The 20525-nt window shown below is 37.9% G+C and overlaps 1 pseudogene; it reads right to left on the bottom strand.

Moving 5' to 3' along the window:
- Positions 1-365: 365 nt before the first annotated feature.
- On the bottom strand, positions 366-3167 carry LOC123465718 (annotated as a pseudogene).
- Between the last annotated feature and the right edge of the window lie 17358 nt (positions 3168-20525).

Raw genomic sequence — 20525 nt, forward strand, 5'->3', positions numbered from 1 at the left:
ATGATTCCCATATTAACTCAAATTGACATGAATAAAAATAAAATATTATCAACAAATATAACAAAAAGCTATGACAAGCTACTGAAGCCAAAGTACGATATATAAAATACAGCCTCTGGGAAACCTGGAATTGACTATCAAGATAATCCAGGTAACTGAAGCTTCATTTTGACATATTCATTTAAGGTTTGAGCATTGCATTTATCTGCTTCTTCATGATACTGTAATGTGATAACATAAAGATTAAAATTATTACCTTAATAAAGAGTAAATTACTAGTACCTGTCTATGTTAACAATTTAGAACTAAATCTCTTAACATTTCATAAATGACATGATGTCCCTACTCAAAGTAAAGGATTTCTTTGGTCTAATTTTTATTTGCTGGATACAAGGTATGCTTTTAGGCTGGTTTAGAGACCATAGATTCACAGCCTGTGTATTTTTTATATTCAACTAGATTCAACATTTAGCCAGAATCAAGAATCACATTGAACTTTCTTTCACGAAGTCTGAGAATTATTTCTCCTTCTGGATACTCACTTCTCCTTCTGCTTTCTCATTTTCGTACCAATACACTCTCTCTTTTAAATGATTCCATTCCTTGATTAACTCCTTGTTTCTTTTCAACAGCATCAGACCTTGTTTCTCATATTGGCCTGAAGTTTTCTCACAATCTGCTGAAACTGTTCTTGGATGCTAATGACCGTCTTCTCTTTACTGTCGGCTCCCAGTTGCTGTTGGAGCAACATGTTTTCACTCTGGAGTTGAGATAATCTCTCCTCTAAGGATTACTGCTTTCCAAAGTATGTATTCACTTTGCCTTGTTCATTCTGATACATGTGTTCAATTTCCTGCTTTTGACACTCTGATTGGCTTAGATCTCTGTGGACACGTTCTAACATCAAAGTCTTTTCTCTAAGATCATCACTCGTGTGATGCAGCTTGATTTTCAGCTTATTGAAGATACTTTCCACTGTAGATAGTTGCTGGGAAAGTGTCTCCTTGTTGTCTTTTAGATTAGCCACATCGTACTTCATTTTGTCCCACAAGCATAACCACTAGTCTCTTGCTGTCTGGAAGGCAAGTTCCAGATCTCTTTTTGATGTTTGACCTTGATCATGATCATGTAAGGCAGCAGCCAGTCTAGAACGGTAGGATTTCACTTCCGTTTCCAATCTCTGTTTACTTTCTTTTTTGTTTTCCAGCTTAGAGTTTAGCATCGTATTCTCAGCTGTCAGAGCATTAAGCTGGCCTGTATAGTGGGATATAGTCTTTGTTAACATTTCCTCATTCAGTTATATTGCCTTTTGAATTTTTTATCATCATTCTTTATCATTCATCATCATTCTTTACTTTGAGAATTTCAATGTCCTCAAAATAGTTCTTTTCCTTTTCCCAGTGCTGATTTTTCAGTGCATCTATCTCGTCTTAGCATGGAAATTTCCTCCTGCAGCATGTGCTTTTTGTGCAACAGGTCTTTTGTTTCTTCACAACTATCATAAACCTAAGTGAAACAAAGGAGATTTTTAGCTAGTACTCAGTAAAGTGACATTCCATGATTTCTTCGGAAATGAAAGGCTAACTTGTATGTTTATACAATGAAAAGACTGCACCAAGTGTGTCTCCAACAGGAACAAATAAGGTTCAATTCAATCCTCAGACTTTATACAAGCAGAAACTCCCAAAGGTTCAAAAATTTAATGGAAGACAATGAATTCATGAAGTAAAAAAAAAAAAATCCCAAGAGATTTTCAAAAAGCTCAAAACTGGAAAGGCTTCTCTCTGAACTACAACAAACCCAAAAGGCTTAAAATAAAAGATTCATAGATCTGACTACACTTAAAATTTGCATCTGATGTGGAATATTTATATAATGGAAAACTAGTAAGCCATAAAAAAGAATGAAATAATGCTATTTGCAGCAACAGGGACGGACCTAGACATTATCACCTTAAGTGATGTAAGTCAGACAAAGACAAGTATTATATCATACTGCTTATACGTTGAATCTAAAATGAACTTATTCACACAACAGAAAGAGACTCATAGACACAGAAAACAAACTTATGGTGACCACAGGGGAAAGCAGGGTAGGGGAAGGGATAAATTAGGATGTTGGGATTAACATATACACACTAGTAGATATAAAATAACCAACAGAGATATACTGTACAACATAAGGAACTACACTTAATATTCTGCAAGAAGAATCTGAAACAGAATATGTGTGTACATGTAAGCATGTGTGTGAGTGAGTGTGTATGTGTATTAGTCACTCGGTCATGTCCAACTCTTTGGGACCCCATAGACTATAGCCTGCCAGGCTCCTCTGTCCATGGAATTTCCCAGGCAAGAATACTGGAATGGGTAGCCATTTCCTTCTCCAGGCTGCTGCTGCTACTGCTGCTAAGTTGCTTCAGTCGTGTCCAACTCTGTGTGACCCCACAGACTGCAGCCCACCAGGCTCCCCTGTCCCTGGGATTCTCCAGGCAAGAACATTGGAGTGGGTTGCCATTTCCTTCTCCAATGCATGAAAGTGAAGTCACTCGGTCGTGTCTGACTCTTAGCGACCCCACAGACTGCAGCCTACCAGGCTCCTCTGCCCATGCGATTTTCCAGGCAAGAGTACTGGAGCGGGGTGCCATTGCCTTCTCCATCTTCTCCAGGGGATCTTCCCAACCCAAGGACTGAACCCAGGTCTCCTGCATTGCAGGCAGATTCTTTACAGTCTGAAACAGCAGGGAAGCCCCATTTATATAATATACACACACATATACATATATATCTGAGTAACTGTGCTGTATACCTGAAACTAACAGAATATTGTTAATCAACTATAATTCAATAAACAGCACCACTTGCTAGGTTTATAAATGCTGCATTTGGTACCTCCTATACATCTACTTCACAGTAAGAGCCTTAACTCTGTATAAATAGACTAAATTTTGTACAGAAGTTTTTCCTTGAAAATATGCTACCTTCTAACATTTTAATAGGCAATTACAAGAATTACACCTATTGACAACTGTACTAGGCACTTCTACAAACATTAATTAACTCATGAGCTGTAATGATTCTGGAAAGGAAAAAGTTAAAAATATGAGTAAGCTGCAGCCTTTTCGCCAGGTCTTTGGACTCTACTAGTCTTCTTACATCAAACCACATGTTTCTAGTACAAACATATCAATACAAAATAAGCTTCCTATTTCATTCATGGTACATACACTAATGGTAAATAAGCTAAAATTTAGAAAGCTTTTAGAAAACTATGAGATTATTTCCTGCTGCAATAACTTTCATTATCTCTCCATGTTTAAAATAGTAAGATGGGGAAAATACAATGAAAAGCACTTAATAACTATCACTAAATATATATTATGCCATATCTATCACTGTTTTCAAAAGTTCCTTGTACTGAAATAGGACACTCACAGAGCAGAGGGCTCATTTTCTCACAAGTAGAAGAATCACATCCAAAATGTGGTCTCTGAACTGCCTATAGTTTCCTCCTTACCATTAGGGGAAGTGATAAACTAATCTAATGATCAATCGAGGAAGTGAAATCATTACCAAAACCCAGAATATCTTTAATTGATAGCAAGAGTTTCCCCCGATCCCTTGGTGCGGGGGAGGCACTTTTGTAAGTTTATTCTAAAGAAACAAGTTTTTAAAGTGTTCAAAAGTGTTTTTACAACTGATGCCACAGTTTTTACAAAATAAAAAACAGTAAATGATGTGAAAAGGTCGTTGACAGGGTATTGGTTAAAGAAATGACAGCGGAGCCAAGAATGGACTCTGATTCAGAAACTGAAGGTGATGACGTGCACGGAGTGACCGACACATTCACTCCAAAGCAGAGGGACTTGGTCGGGTAGTGCAGTCGATGGTGGACCATACATGGTCTTCCTTGCCTAAACCACAATCAGGGTGCCGGCTCCTCTGAGATAGTCAGAAAAGATTTGAGATTGATTCCTATGGAAAATATTAAAGGCCTCTCCTTCGATGAGGCCATCGTATGTCACTACCTGATTGCTCTAGACAAATGGATTTGAATTACAAATACTACTTTCCCGAGCTCTTCCCAAGAGCTTTTTACTGTGGGAGATCTGCTGCTAGGACCTCGGGGATGGGATGCAGTCCAAGTTTGAGAGGGACATCGGGTGTGGAAGCAAATTCCTCTGCTGTGAGATGCCACTTGAGAACTCTGCAGAAGGAAGGACAACCAACTTCAAGAGTGTCTGGTTTCTACCAAATGCTGGAAAAAAAAATTCCTGCACCTCTCAAAGATGCCAGTTAACACCTGTCCTTGAGGACTCCGCTGTGAGGGAGAACCATCTGGGAAAGCTGGAGCCAGCTCTGAGCTGTTCATGGGGCAGGTGGACTGGAGGGCTGACGGACACAGAGGGAGGGGGGGTCCACGACCCTCAGCCACCTGCCAGATTGAAGGCCAGAGGCAAGTTGATGTAAAATTAGGCACGATCTTCCCTCCCAGTGCCCCTTCTCTTCTAGACCTATTCACTCATGAATGGTCCGTCAAGGCTGAAGGATTGGTTGCCTGAGGTGGGCTGAGAGCTTAACCTCCAGTTTCTACACCATTCTCAACCCTGTGGTTTCTCAGGATCTATTGTGTGAGCTACTGACGTGACCTCTTCCTCCCTCTGCTCGAAAAAGTGCACACAGCATGTCAGGATCATACAGTTCTTATTTCTGGCCTTGCTACTTTGGGAACATTGAATTTCTTTTCTTTTGTTTTTAACAATTAACCTAAAATTTCCTATAACACTAAACAAAATGACACTAAATAAATGGTATTTTTTTAAAAGGGGGATATTATAAATAATATTGATAAAATCGTGTTAGAAATTTGAAATTTTCACCAAAGATTACTCTACCTGATTCAGATTATTTCTCTCAGTCTTCACTTTCACTTCTACTGCTTGGAAAGTGAGTTCTAGGTGCTGTTTCACTTCAACTTCTTTACTATATTGGTCTTCTTTTCTTCTTAAATGCTCCCTCATTTTTTCATAAAACATCTCAGCATTTCTTCTATTCTTTTCTTCTTGCTTTAAGATGAATCTGCAAAATTTAAAACTCTTCTTAGAATATCATGATATTATTCACTGCTGCAATAACTTTTGTTCCCTCTTCACAATTTTTAAAATAGTAAACATGGGGGGGATACAATGAAAAACACTTAATAATGGTCACTGTTTTCAGACAGAGGGTTAAGAATAAAACTGCATAAATTCTGTCCTCATTTTCTCTTGAGAAAAATGGCTACTTCATAAATCTGTGGATGGGAATGTAAAGTAATATAAACTTTCCTAAGAATAGTTTAGAAATATAGATCACAGACCATTTTTAAGTTCTCATGTGGCGGATTCATTTTGATATTTGGCAAAACTAATACAGTTATGTAAAGTTTAAAAATAAAATAAAATTTAAAAAAAAGCATAACCACAAAAAAAAAAGTTCTCATACTTTGACCAAATTATACAATATTATTAAAGAAAATGTATTTAAAATAATTAGAAAGGTAGAAATGAATTTATAGAAAAGGTGTTCCTTGCAGTATTAAATAGAATGCAGAAAAGTGAAAAACAAGTGAAAGTCAATTTGGTAAATATTTAATGGGGTTTCCATTATGGTGGACTTTTGTATGCTCATGAAAATGATGATTGGGAAAAATATACATTAAGTTATTGGAAGCATTCACTGTTAAGAAAATGCTATATTATTTCCAAGAATTTCACACTCCACAATACTACTAAAACTTTCTCCTCTGTAAAATCCTAGAGGATGTTAGTCCTTATAACACGTCTACATCTCTGCAGTATTAAAGGAAACAATAATTCAAATATTTCTTTAAAAGTGAGGTGTACAGTACCTCAAGCTGCTGAGCTCTCGTTCCCACTCCACTTTCTGATGCTCTAACTGTGATTTCACTTCTTTGGTTTCTGACAGCTCTTTTTGTAGCCCACGAATCTTACTTTTCATTCTGTAAAATTCTCCTCTAAGTAGTTCACAGTGGCTTCTTTGAAAATCTACTAATCTTTCATTCAAAAGAAATGTATCCTGAATTTTCAACAAGCCAACAGAACCTGCATAATGAAGAAAACAAAGATAGAAACTAACAAACAAGAATTTATGTGAGTAATTTTTGAGTATAAAGGACTGTGCAATTCACATTCACTCATCCACGCATTGAACAAGTATTAAGGGTCTATAATGTGGAAAATATTCTAAAGCTCTGCAAATAAAACAGATGCCCCTGGGTTTTGTTTAGCTTGAAGTCTAGTAGAAGACAAAGACAAATAAAATAAGTATGAGCTCAGATAGATACTCTAAGAAAAGAGAGTTCTATGATCACATAACAGAACATGACATAGACTGGGTCCAGGAAAGATTTCCCTGGGGAAGAGATGTCACACTGAGAAATGAAGGATGAGCAGGTAGTAGTACTTACTTACTTAGAATAGGAAGAACAACCCTGTGGACAGTCTCCAGTTCCCATTATGTTTTTAACCAAGACAGAGTGAACAGCTACTGATTTACCTTCCTGAGTGGAGTGAGCAAAAACACCGACAAAATATATTAAACAATGATTTTCATGACAAAGGACTTCAGGGAATGAAAGACAATGATCCTGGAAACACATGAGGTTAGCCTAAGGAATGCCCCAGCTCACTGCCTTGAGAGAATTTCCAGGCCCCAACACAGGGAGAAGGAATGGAAGCTGAGTTAGCCAGACTCCCTGACAGGAGGCGATGAAGCTGACAGTCTGGTGAACCAAAGTGGGCAGAGATCACAGATTAGAACTGCAGAGAGGAGAGAGTGGAAGAGAGAGAAAAAGGACCCTGGAGATATGAGGAGGAGCCCCTCAGGTATTCAGCAGAGGAACGAACAGAGCCCATCTGGGAGAAACCACCTGAGACCAGGGAGAAACCATCTGAAAAGACTATAGGAACTTGTGACTGGTGCTCACTCAGTCCCAGGAATTCTATCTATTCTCATGAGCTAGGCTGGAAAATTCCTAAGGCAGGAAATAATCAATCCTAGCCCCAGAGCCCCTCTGGATGCACATATCGAATCATGAGAAGCAAGAGCCACAGAAGGATCTCTGGAAAACTCTCAATATTTGGAAACTAAATCGCACAGATCTAAATAACCCTTGGATCAAAAAGGTAATGAAAAGAGAAAGTACAAAGTATTTTGAACTGAAGGAAAATGAAAACGTTAAGACTAGAAGACATTTTAGGGAACTAACAAGCTGATTCTAGAATTCATGTAGAAAGAAGGGTGAAAACTAAAACCAAATGGAACCACACAATTGTGACCTTTAATCATGCAGCAAAGAGAGGCAACAGTTGGGCTTGAAGCAAGGGGGTAGCATGATGAGACCTGAATGTTTAAAAATAGGCAATAATTACAGTTGCTGTGCAGACCGAGGTTCTGCCAGGTGGAGTGGCACAGAAAGAAGTCCTGAGATTATTTCAGTTAGTCTAGGAGGAAAATGATGCTGACCTGACCATGGGTGAAGGCATAGGAAAGAAGAAGAGTCAACAGAAGGTACAGTGAGTGAGATTATCATAGGCCTGTGGCTCAGAGTATACACTCACTTTCATGTCCTTTTAATGCAAATCAAACTTCTGAGATGTACAGCACTGTAACATATCCCTGGCTCTAGAGCAGTACTGACAAGGTGTGCATATATCACTACTCTATACACAGACAGGCTTTCCATTAACATTTATACTGTGGTCCTACCTTTACACCCCACATTGAGAGGTTTTATTTGCAATGTGGAATTCATCGAGTAAAGCAAGTCACCATCCTCAGAAAGTCTTGGACGACTGAGTTAAGTCATCCAGTTCATTCACGTAATTAATTTGTTCTTTGACTTACACAGAGGTGCCTGGTAGGCTGCAGTCCATGAGGTCGCTAAGAGTCGGACACGACTGAGCGACTTCACTTTGACTTTTCACTTTCATGCGTTGGAGAAGGAACTGGCAGCACACTCCAGTGTTCTTGCCTGGAGAAACCCAGGGACAGGGGAGTCTGGTGGGCTGCCGTTCATGGGGTCGCACAGAGTCGGACAGGACTGAAGTGATGTAGCAGCTTAGCAGACCTGCATGTAAACAATACTGTTTCACAATGTCCTTAAAATCTGTATAAATACACCAAGTGTACAGAGGTGATAAATCTCCGTATCAAAACAAAAACAGACATTTCTTAAAAGAAGAGATTTTTATCAAAAGGATAACTTTATCAACAGTGTTTCTAAATGATGTGTTCAAAGTAAACTTCTTTACAACAAAGGAAGACTTTCTATTTTACCACTATTCCTTTGACAAAGTATTTTCTAGAAGGACAATATTTTTGAGAGTTCTTTTTTTTTTTTTTTTTTTTTTTTTTTTTTTTACTATACCTTCTTCTTTTCATACAGTGTTTTCCTTGCAGGCCTAAAAGAACAAATGATTCTTTTCAGGCTAATATTAAATATTCAAAAATACAAACAATACCTCAACTTTTCTTTTTTATATAACTCTTTGCATTGGCAAGTAATTGTCTATAAAGGATGTGGAAATAAATAAGAGCAGCATTAAAGGACACAGAAAATATGTCAGTAATATTAATAAAGTATTAAAGTTAGATCCAAGGAAAAGGAAAAACATAAAGTTACTTGCGTTGTGTGATAGGAAACAGTATACCAGTGTTTTTGGCACCTGTTCTTTTCCATAAGAACTAACTTTTATGGCAATATGACCTATCTGGGAGGTATTCCTTCAGTCCTTCTAAGAAAGAAATTCATTTGAATAACCAAGATATTAGCTTTTTGAGGACATCCTATGCATTGGCCATACATTATTAGAAGCACCTGACATGTCCTAAAGGCATTTTCATCCCCACAGTCATTCTGAGATATAGGTATAGGAAGAAATGGAGCACACAAAGGCTGAGGAACTTGCCCAAGCCCACTCAGCATGTCACCAACAGACCCAGAATTCAAAGCCAGGAAGTTTGGCTTCAACACTGCTCTTCCAAAATATGCTGATAAAGTAATATTGAAAAGTCTTTCTAAGTAATATGATAGCAAATGAATCTATAGTATTATTTCAGGTCTAGCTATAGCTATAAATAATAATTTCTGAATCTTAAAACATATTTCTCAAAAATTAAAAAGACTTCAGAGGTAGGCAAGCCTGCAAATCTACTGTCAATAAAGTTTTGTTTTCTGTAAAGAAATTCATCAATAGGCATTCATTCACCCATTCTGCGGTTTCTTCATGTATCTGACATACATGTATTGAGCACACATTATGTGTTAATGACACGCTTAGTAAAGGAAGCACGGGTTTTGTCATTTAGATCTTTATCATGCAAAAGGAATAATTTGTGAAAGATTGTTAATAATGTTTTTCTATTGAATATAAACAAAATCTTTCCCTTTTCCCTGGAATCTATAAACAACTATGAAGTTAATATGATGTGATGTTTCAGAGCACCTTACAAAATCATAGCTACTCATCATGCTACTGTCAACTAGAATCATCAAGGAATGACCATATCCTATTCAGTATAGCCTAAGTGTTTGTAAATTCACAATTATGTAATTTTTGAAAATCTATATATGATAGAATTAACTTAAGCAATCACCTGCATATTCCATTACATAGAAATATTACACTTCAGAACCAATGAACAAGCCTTTACCATAAAACTACACATGAACAGAAGTAGTATGTACAATTAGTTCACTGTAATAGTTTAAAGATAATGTCATACAATCAATAAGCTTTCTAGTATTGGAAATGCAAACAAGACTAAACTAAATAAACACGCCCTCTGCTGGCTCATTTCCAATAGCATGCTGCTGCTACTGCTAAGTCACTTCAGTCGTGTCCGACTCTGTGCGACCCCATAGACAGCAGCCCACCAGGCTCCTCCTTCCCTGGGATTCTCCAGGCAAGAGCACTGGAGTGGGTTGCCATTTCCTTCTCCAATGCATGAAAGTGAAAAGTGAAAGTAAAGTCGCTCAGTAGTGTCCGACTCCTAGTGACCCCATGGACTGCAGCCTACCAGGCTCCTCCGTCCATGGGATTTGCCAGGCAAGAGTACTGGAGTGGGTTGCCATTGCCTTCTCCCTCCAATAGCATACATACTCTAAAAGTTCCCTTCTTAGCATAAAACAAGTAACAACTGTGAACTCCACATTCCTCTTCAGTTACCATCCAGTTCTTCATTGCCTGTCCCAATAACATTCCCTACTGAATGTTTACGTGTATTCATTACAGTCCAGCTTCCAAGGGGACTATTTACTGAAATGACTTCCTGGCCAAAGGCACTGGCCCTCACCTTAACCTTTCAGCAGCGTTCGTCCACTAGAGTTGAGCAATCTCTTGTCTAGGCCTGAGCACTGTATAATGCTGCTCTATTTCCAGAAGAAGTATTCAGTGCTAATATTTCTTCCCCTACAAACAAGGAATCTGGAGAATGTACCTATCATCAACCTGATGATCCACTTACCTTAAAATGCTGTCATCATTCATGTGCAGCAGACCACCAGTCATGTCTTTTCAAATATTGGTGCCATCACACGTTCTTCCAGTGTCCATTTGTCATTGTTCTTTTTCTTTACTTCTTTCCTGTGCAAACCAGGATCTCTACTTTAAAAACTCCACAAAAAAGCCAATGTTTTATAATAATTCAACTGATAAGGAATAAAAAACAACCAATTATTATAAAATTCCAACTCTTACCCATCTTAAGTCATTGATTAATTCACAAGACAGTTATAGAGTACCAACCATATGCAAGAAAACAAATTTTTCCTTCAAACACAGATATGATTATGATACAATATGATATATAAAACTTGACATATGAAAGTGATAAGTGAAATAAGGAAGGATTTGCAGAAGAAGTGAAGAGAGGAGGTCATAAGAAACAGAAAAGGGAGAAAATCATTCTACTTGGAGATTCGAATGTGAGCACAAACATCAGGCACAGGGCATCTGGGTTCTTTCCGAGGAATCTGGAAGGAAGAGCACAAAATACATGGAAGAAAATAGAGAGATGTATCTGGAAAGACACTGAGAAGAACCTCAAGGGCTACACTGAAAACCTGGAGTCCACTGGCTAAGCGCCTTGACTCTTAGACATGGGAGTCATAAGTAGATTTACACTATATTTTTTTTTGTTTTGCTTCTAAATATAATAATGGTGAATTTAGGGACTTCCCTGGTGGTCCAGTGCTTAGGAGTCCACCTACCAATAAAGGGGGAAGGTGTTTCATTCCTGGTCAGGGAAGATCCTGCATGCCATGGTGCAACTAAACCATGCTACACAGCTACTGAAGCCAGCACCCTAGAGCCCACGCTCAGCAATAAGATAAGCCACCACACTGAGAAGCCCAAGCACTGCAGCAGCAAAGACCCAGAGCAGCCAAAAATAAATGAAAAAGAGAATTCACAGAAAAAAGCCACACTTAATTTAGGTGGCATTTTAAATGACATGAGGCACATATACCATGAAAGAAGAAACCAAGGAGATATTTGGCCAGGGGAGGAGAGCTCACTTTTAAACCACCCACATGATGTGGTGCCTCATCAGTTCTCCCGCCACCAACAGCAATTTGGCCTCCCTCCATGGACATACTCAAAGTGCTAGGAGAGAAAAACCTGTCAGCCAAGAGTACTCTTTCTAGAAAAGTTGTCTTTCAGAAATGAAAGAGAAATAAAAACTGTCCCAGACAAAACAAACCTGATGGAGTTCATTACCACTAGTCCCGCCTCATGAGAAATGCTGAAAGAAGTCCTCAAACTGAAATGAAAGGATGTTCATTAGTGACAAAACAAATTTAAATATACAACACACTGATTAAGGCAAATATGCAGTCAAATCCAGAATACTCTAATATGTAACATGGTGGTATGTTAAAAAAGGAACTCTAGGAATAAGGCTAAAGGGCAAGAGTATTAAAAACAACTATATCTCTAGTAAAACATAAAATCTGTACATCACAAACATTATCTCAAGTTAGAAATTATTTTATAGGAACATAACAAGGGATGTGCTGTTAAATATTGATATAGGATTACTTATCAGAACCCTCATTCTGCATAGCAGGAAAGTACTGGTTGCTGTTTCCTCCACTCTTTCTCTGCTGAAACAATCTACTCTCATCAGCAGCATCACATATGTTCTCTGATATTTCCACTTCACTACTTTTGTGTTTCTTTTCTTCTTCAACCTTTAATGGAAGTTGGACACTAAGAATAATTGCTATGTATTGATATTAAAGACTTTTGTTTTCAATTTTATTATTTGACTCAGTGCTCACCCTGAATTTAAGTGATAAGAATATTTTGGTGTTTATTTTAATTTTATCACTTACAAGTCATTGAAATTTTTGTAAAATCTGATCCTTTCTGTTTGAGGAAAAGACAGAATTCCCCAAAACTTCAAAAATGGCTTTCTTAATAAGATGCAATTATTCATATTCAGTCTTCCCCATCTGGCTGGCAGAGACAGTGAAATAAAAAGACAAAGACACAAAATTTGTCCTCTTTGGTCTTTACTACCTGGATTTTCCATTAAACAGCTGGATGTAGAGGATGTGACACCTTCACGCCTCAGAAAGGAAACAATCTTCTCTCTGCACTAAAGCTATTCTTTCCCCTCTGCCTTTTACAATTTTTTTTTTTCACTTGGATCCAGGAGATAGCAAAAAAAGTGACGATGTTCACTAAATTAAATGAACCAGAGTTTACCAAAACACAAGGAGCAGAATGAAACTGAGGATTTGTTAGTTAGTGTGGAATTCTGGAATATAAGTAATGCTTTCCAATTCCACATTCAATAACCATCAAACCTTACAGCTAGAGGGTACAGAAATAATTACCTAGTATTGCCCCACTATTTACCAAAAACAGCAATAAAATTTAAAAAAAATGTTCAAGGTTTTGTTTAAGGCCCTAAACTGGCACTCCCTAGCATCCTATGGCACCAAAAGAGATGATACAATTCTGGAACGTTGAATGTTTTATATTACCAAATGAATTCATCAGATTAATTAGATAAGTTAAAAGCATGACTTTGGCACAGTAACTCAATGCCTTAGTTGGGCGTAGGGCTCATCTCCTTTTTCTTTTTTTTAAACAAGAGAATACATAGAGTTTTGTTGTTTCTTTTTGTTTGTTTTGTCTTTTTGTCTGTTGTTCAAGCTCAGTCAAAGCACATCTTACACAAAACAGCAAACAAACAGTTTTAAAAACCTATTACTGAAGAAAGAAAAATCTCACAGCATCTCAGAACTCAGTCTTCTCCTTTGTAGATAAACACTTTTTTTTTCTTTTTTGCTCAGGGTTTATACTACCTATGGGCTTCCCTGGTGGCTCAAATATTAAAGAATCCACCTGCAGTGGGGGAGACCTGAGTTCAATCCCTGGGTTAGGAAGATCCTCTGGAGAAGGGAACAGCTAGCTGCTCTGGTATTCTTTCTGGCCTGGGGAATTCCATGGGCAGAGGAGCCTGGCAGGCTATAGTCCAAGGGTTCAAAAAGAGTTGGACATGACTGAGCAACTATCACACACACACACACACACACACACACACACACTATCTATGTAACAAAATCACACATGTCAAAACTTTCTACATTTTAGTAAACAACATAATGGAAATGTCTGTTTCAAAAGAAACATCTGAGAGTGCTGATTAAAGCATATGTGGGAGCACATGCATTTGTTATTAAAAAGATCCTGAAGTGGCCATGCTGGAAATCTAAGTGCCCAGCGACTGTGGAAAGCAGAGAAGATCACACATATTCAACCACAATGAAGAGATTAGAGGGAACACATGTTCATGTCCCATCTATCAGTCAGTGCTTTCTTCCCATTCTATGGAAATATAACTTATATTTAACCCAACAGCTTTAAAGAAAAAAAAAAAGACACAAAGCCTTAGCTGATTATTCTTCTTAAGCAATCTCCTTGGTGCTTATTCTAGCTCAGAAGACCACACGGTACATAGCTAAATGAGTTTCCCAGTCCATATGAACACTGACGGAGAAGAATTAGATATGAGAATTGATTGAAGGACAAAAGCCATGAAAATAGTTTCCTGAATTCCTGTTATTGAGATAATAATCGATTTCTACACAATTACTGTTGGGAAGCATAGTACAAAATAGCCATATTAGGAGAAAGTCCTTGGGAAAATGGCGAAGGGCCAGAAGTACCCAGCTTTGTGTACTGTGGACAGAAAAACATCTCCTGCCTTTGGTTATGCTTGGCGCCAAGATTTAATAATAAATAGAGATGTTACTTGAGAAAACAGATTGTGGGATAAGCACATGAGTCACTTAGAGTGCACTGTCCTTGAAATGTTTTTACTGATTATGTGTTAACTCCGTATGTGCTCTGCTGGCCGTATACTTTAAGCTCTTTGTTCCTGCTTCTATAAAAAGGCTTGACTGCAGAAATAAACTTGTCAGTCCTTGCAAGAGACTGTCTGAGTGTCATTCTTTCAGGTTCATCGCTTCCAAGTCCCAGGGAGAAAATCCCCAACAAGTGGCGCCATGAACAGGGACTTGAAAGGAAGGCTGAACAAAGCGACAAGCCCTGGCAGAAAGAGGTAAGCAGGATGGGACACATAGCAGTAAAATTCCTTTCATTTCTATAATGCATCATTTTTTGAAACAAAACGGTGTTAATGTTTCAAGAGATCAGTTGAATGACTGCTATATTTTACTGGAATAATTCATGGTTTCCAGAAGAGGGGACACTCAATCTAGACACATAGAAAAGGGTTAAAAATAATGTTTTGTGAGCATATCAGCAAGGGTTGCATGATCACTTATACAGGCTATCATAGAACAAATTAAGGGCATAATGTTGATTTGGAGGTAAAAACTATTCAACCTTTACATGAATATGAGCTTAATGAACAAGATATACAAGGTGCTTTGAAATATAAGAATGTTATGCTCAATCAGACACAATCCTTAGAAAAACAACTTAGAGACATATATATATATACAGGATGTGTCAAAACTGAAGCCACTTAGAACGGAGATCATTTCATTCAACGGACAGCCCAAATCTGAGGTTTTTCCTTCTGCTCCGCCTGTAACAGCAATTGCGAACTTTGCTCATACTAACCACTTCACTCCTCCTCGGGAGATGCCTGCTCGTGCTTTTGCTTTCCCAATACAATTTGAACAACCCATCCAAGGTCAAAATTCTTGGGACGGTATAGATTTTGGCATGTTGTCTAATTTTAAGAAAGCATGTACTCTGTATGGACCTATTTCTCCTTACTGTATAGAATTTCTCAGAGGATGGGCTGACCATTGGATGCCATATGATTTTTTTCAAGTAGCAAAGATGGCTTTAAATCCTCAACAGTTACTGCAATGGCAAATATGGATTAGTGATGAGGCCCAACAGCTGATGATTGACCAGCAATTTCATGGTAACCCTGCCAATTTAACTTATGATATACTGACTAGAACAAGGACTATGGCCAATGTAATGGCGCAATTAGCTAATATTACCCTTGAGATGTTGCATTTCATTAAAGAAACTGCCTGCAGGGCATGGGCAAAGGTTGATAGTACTAACTCTGATGGTTCATTTGTTAAGATTATTCAAGGACATGAGGAGGAATATTCTCAATTTATAGGAAAATTAAAGGATGCAATTGAAAAATCTATTAAGGATGTGACTTTACAAAATATTATTTTAAAACAACTTGCTTTTGAAAACGCTAATGAGGAATGTCAATCCATGCTTAGACCAATTCGATAGACTAACTCTCTTATGGAATATTTGAAAGCATGTAGGGATATTAGATATATGTCCCATAGAGCAAAATTGGTGGCATTGGAAACCTTTATGTACAAAAAGCTGCTAATGCCAAATATTTTAACTGTGGGAAGCCCAACAATATGAAAAAACAATGCCACATACCAACACAGATCAGAAAAAATAATACTACTTCTAATAAGAAGAAACCCCCAAGAATATGTCCAAGATGTAAAAAGGGGTTCCACTGGCTGAATGAATGTCATTCTAAATTTGATAAGGATGGAAACACCTTGAACCCTGGTGCACAACAAAAAACAGGGAAACTAATAAAGGGGACATCCTCTAGCCCCACTACAAAAGGAGCACCTAATGTTATGACGCTACAAGCAGCTACATCTAAGAGTGCTTGCATTGATATACCTAGTCCTTATGATATGGAACTAATAAAATTATACAACCCCCACAAAATCCCCACTGGAAATTATGGCCCGATTCCACCCAGGACAATGGGACTGATTTTGGGACATAGTAGCTGCACAATGAGAAGTTTAATGGTATTGACCAGTGTTATGGACAAAGATTATGAAGGGGAAATACATGGTATGGTAAATGTTATGAAAATGGGAAATGTATACTTACAAAAAGGGGAAAGTTTTGCACAATTATTATTTTTACCATATGTCAAACCAATGAAGGTATCTGATAAAGTTCGGCAGGGAGGCTTTGGCAGTACCAACCTTACTGCTGCACTATCCACCTTATTAAAGGAACATCAGAAACTCATGCTTACTTTATGCATACAGGGAAAGAATTTCACAGGCATGTTAGATACCGGAGCTAACATTTCAATCATTAGAGCTGCAGAATGGCCCCTTGATGGGGGTAAGGTTATGGCTCCTTCTAGACTATTAGGAGTGGGTGAAACTGATGCCACAAAAACTTTTGTCAGTGCATCCTATTTACAAGTATATGGCCCTAATCAAATTGTCATATATTACTAATATCCCAATCAATTTATGGGGATGGGATTTTCTTGAACAAATGAAAGCCACAATTTCTTTAAATGAACCTTTTAATGGGGGCCATTGAGTTAACACCGCTGCCTCTCGATTGAGAATCTGATACCCCAGTATGGACACCTCAATGGCCCCTAACTAAAGAAAAATTGGCAACTCTTATGCAATTAGTTAATGAACAATTACAAAAAGCTCATATAGAACCTTCATTTTCCCCCATGGAATTCCCCTGTTTTTGTAATAAAAAAGAAATCAGGAAAATGGCGAATGTTGATAGATTTAAGAAATGTTAATAATACCATGTTACCTAGGGGGCCCTTACAACCCGGATTGCCCTCCCCTTCTATGGTACCAAAAGGATGGTCTGTAGTTATTATTGACTTACAAGACTGCTTTTTTACTATATCTCTGCACCCTAAAGATAGAAAATGTTTTGCCTTTTCAGTTCCTTCTATAAATCACATGGCTCCTATTAAAAGATTTCAATGGAAGGTGCTACCTCAGGGAATGATGAACTCCCCTACCATTTGCCAATATCTCATATCTGTTTTATTGCAACCCATTAGAAATAAGTATCCTACTGCATTTATAATTCATTATATGGATGATATACTTCTCTCTATGGAATCTGAACTCTGTTTACAACAGTTATATAATGAAGTTACAACTGCTCTTCAAAATCATGGCCTGCTTGTAGCACCAGATACAATTCAATGGAAAGCACCCTTTAATTATTTAGGACATGTTATGGAAGAATCTAAAATCAAACCTCAAAAAACTCAAATTTCTGTGCAATCTCTATGCACGCTGAATGATTTTCAAAAATTGCTAGGAGATATTAATTGGCTATGGCCATCTGTCGGCATTCCCACCTATGCCTTACAAAATCTATTTAAAATTTTAGAGGGATCCCCTGACCCTAATAGCCCTAGGCAGCTAATAAAAGAGGCCAAAGAAGAACTGGCCTTAATGGAGAAACACATTCAACAATCTTTTTCAACTCGGCTAGATTATGATCAACCAGTTTCTTTATATGTATATTCCCCACTGAACATTCTCCTATTGCAATTATAGCTCAACATAGCCCAATAGAATGGGTATATTTACACACTCAACAGTCTAAAAAAATTGTATCATATATTGAGAAAATAGGGCACTTAATTGTGTCAGGAAGAAGCCATGTACAAATTTTGACTGGATTTCATCCATATGCAATACACGTCCCCTTGACAAAAAAAGAATTGCAAATTGCCTTACAATATAACTTGACCATGCAAATGGCATTAAATGATTTTCAAAATGTTATCTCATTTCATTTACCAAAAGGAAAATTATGGGGCTTTCTACAATGTACTAAATTCATTATAACTAATATCATTGCATCCCAGCCTATTTCCAGTGCACCCACCTATTTCATTGATGGCAACAAAAAAGGCATAACAGGGATTGTCGGCCCTGATATCAAAGAGAAATTACCCACTACCTATTCTTCAATACAAAAAGTTGAGTTATATGCTTTATATGCTCTTTTGTCATTTCAACCATTATCCTTCAACGTATATACTGATTCCAAATACCTTGCTTCCCTTTTTCCTGATTTTGTTACTGCCTTTTTATACAACCTAGATGAAGAATTATATACTCTCTTTTCACAGACTCAAGCTTTAATTCGCTCATGTACGGAACCCTTCTTTATTGCACATATATGTGCTCATTCAGGTTTACCTGGCCCTCTGGTCGCAGGAAATGATGCTTTTGACAGGCTCATAGCTCCCATTTTTACATCTGCCAATGACGAACATGCTTATCTTCATACCAATGCTAACAGATTGCACTCTAAATACCATATTCCTCTCGCTGAAGCACAGCATATTATTAAAACCTGTGATGTCTGCACCCCTCTGCACTTATGAACTACGATTTCAGGAGTTAATCCCCAGGGGCAACAGCCTAATTCCCTTTGGCAATCTGATTTCACTCACTGCTCCTTAGGAAAGTTTTATTTACATTTTTGTCTCAGTTGATACATTTCCAGGCTTTATCTGGGCAGTTCCTGTCTCTTCAGAATCCAGCAAACACGCCATTTCCGCACTCTTACTCACCTCCCCCATTATGGGGATTCCTTCTGTCTTGAAAACAGACAATGGACCTACATTCACCTCGCATTCATTTTGTTCATTTTTATCAGAATGGAACATAACACACATTACAGGAATGCCCTATAATCCTCAGGGTCAAACCATTATTGAAAGAGCCTACCACACCCTAAAAACTCATTTATTAAAACAGAAAGGGGGAATATGGAAGAGGAGATACACTTCTTATCCCATGAACCCTCAATTACTATTATCTTTAACTCTTTATTCCCTAAATTTTTTAAACTTAACAAAAAATAATTCTGATACTCGTGCAGATAGACATTTTGCAGAAGACAAAAACAGCAAATTAGAAATCTACACCAATATGGTATAAGCAATTTAATCAATGGCTGCCAGGAATCTTACTACTCCTAGGCAAGGGTTATGGTCTTGTCATTGCAGATGAAGAGGAAATCTGGGTTCCCCTTCACCATGTCCATTACCGAGAGGGACCCCGAGACCGGACTCCCTCGGGAAGTGACGAAGTTGATGTGAAGGTTCTCATCAATGACCCTGGAGGAGCCAATGAGGAAACACCATCATCTGAATCCTTACCTGACATGGGCTCAAGTGAAAAACATGACTCGTCAGGCTGAGCAGACACTGAAGAGCAAGAGGAACATCATAACTGCTCCTGGTTTAATAGATCAAGCATTGGAGGCGTTCATAAATCTAAGACAAGTTTCTAGACTGATAAGGACATATTGCTGAATTGGTATAATGGGGGCTTATCACCCCCACGACTCAGGATTATCATCCCCATTGTGGGGCCAAAGCAATGGCACATTTGGAAAATTCCAGCAGCTTAAGAGCACTTCGCTAATGTTTATGGGACTATGGGTGTGGTTCGTCCTTCTAATTATACCTTCCTATATAATAGTACTGGCTATATTCAATAATGTGTTCACCTTCCGTACTTGTTTATTGTAGGGCATTTTGATATCGACTTATTGGCCAATATTGTCAATTGTATTGCATGTGCATTGTATACCTGCCTTAATCACACCATTTCATATCACAATGTTAGCATTGTGCTAGTTAAACAAAGATATGAGTTATGACTTCCTGTAAACTTAACTGAACCTTGGACTGATTCTGTATTTCTTTCTGTATTGTTGAAAACTGGGCTTAGGCGATCTAAGCGCATCATTGGGTGGATTATTGCAGGCATCTTAATCCTTATCTCCACTGTGACTGTAGGAACTTTGTCTGGTACGGCTTTACATAATTCTATACAAAATCATGATTTTATCACTGCTTGGCACAAAGACTCTCATGATCTATGGACTCAACAAGCTCAAATAGATCAGCAATTACAAACATGAATTAATGAGTTATGAACTGTGGTTATCTACTTAGGAGATCAAATGCAGCAACTGACTTTCCAAACACATATACATTGTCACTGGAATTTTACTTCTTTTTGTCTGACTAGCATGCCCTATAATAGCACTGAATATCCTTGGGATAAAGTTAAGGCGCATTTGCAGGATCTCACAGATAACTCAAGTTTAGACATCAATTTGTTGAAACAACAAGTTGCTAATTTTCAGGTTA

The sequence above is a fragment of the Bubalus bubalis genome, chromosome 4 (genome assembly GCF_019923935.1).
Source record: "Bubalus bubalis isolate 160015118507 breed Murrah chromosome 4, NDDB_SH_1, whole genome shotgun sequence".
Lineage (NCBI taxonomy): Eukaryota > Metazoa > Chordata > Mammalia > Artiodactyla > Bovidae > Bubalus > Bubalus bubalis.